The sequence below is a fragment of the Gekko japonicus genome, unplaced genomic scaffold (assembly GCF_001447785.1).
Source record: "Gekko japonicus isolate JY-2015 unplaced genomic scaffold, Gekko_japonicus_V1.1 scaffold10, whole genome shotgun sequence".
Classification (NCBI taxonomy): Eukaryota; Metazoa; Chordata; class Lepidosauria; order Squamata; family Gekkonidae; genus Gekko; species Gekko japonicus.
Window position 1 is genome coordinate 1,432,781 of NW_015167526.1, and position 1,003 is coordinate 1,433,783.

The window sequence follows — 1,003 nt, forward strand, 5'->3', positions numbered from 1 at the left end:
CCCCCTTTCAGTTGTAGCCACAGATCTCTTCCCCTCTGACTCGGAAAAGTCTCATAATCTCCCGTTGGGACTTGATTGTGGATTCCACTTCTGACACCAGTCTGCCAGACTCCTGAAAGACAAATAGCCACCCGTTTGGCCTGGTGACTTAACAGATGCCAACTCTGAAACCTCAGATGACTCAAGGTGGGATCATTTCAGTGCTCAGAGACAATCCCACAGAAGTTCCTACCTGGTGGAGAAGAGACAGTCTGGCACGGAAATGTTTCTGAGTGACTGGCGTTTTTAAAGAACCCCCCCCCCAAGCATTTGGACGTGTAGATGATCACAGAGCATGTGGCGAGACCTCAAGGAAAGTCACGCTTGCCAAAAGCACATCTGCACATTGATGTGGCTTGAATCTTGAAGCGTTTTTTATTTTTTAACCAGCAAAGAATCTTCATTCCTATAGACAATTCTGGATTTTTAGTCTGCACGAAGAACTATTTTGGGATAGATACACGCATTAAGATCAACATAAGCAGTCCCTTCGAGTGTGGGAAAGAACTTTCGGGACTCGATCAGTTTTTATGCTGTTGGACGAGAGGAGTAGATTTGTCCTCTTTATAGTGTGTGGGTGGGGGGGTTATAGGGACAGAAGGTTTTTCAGTAGGCTTTGTGTTTCCAGGGTCGGTGGGTGGGCATCTGAGAGATTCCCTCTCTGGGCTGTTTGGGAAAGAGGGGGACATTTCAGCCTTTCAGTGGGACCCAGTGTCATTATCTTACATACGACAAGCCTTGAATCAGGAAAGAAGCGGGGGGGGGATTCTCTGGTATCTTTCCTGATTATGCAGAGGTTCTGCTAATATTTATGACGCCAAGTGTGCCTGTTATCACTTGCTTCTAGGGCATACCTGACCCCAGAGGAAAGGGGACGCTCTCTGTAACCTTAGCCGACTGGAACAAGAAGGTTTGACTCTTGTCTTTGTGAACTGAGATGTGTTTGGCTGAGGAGGCCCCTTCA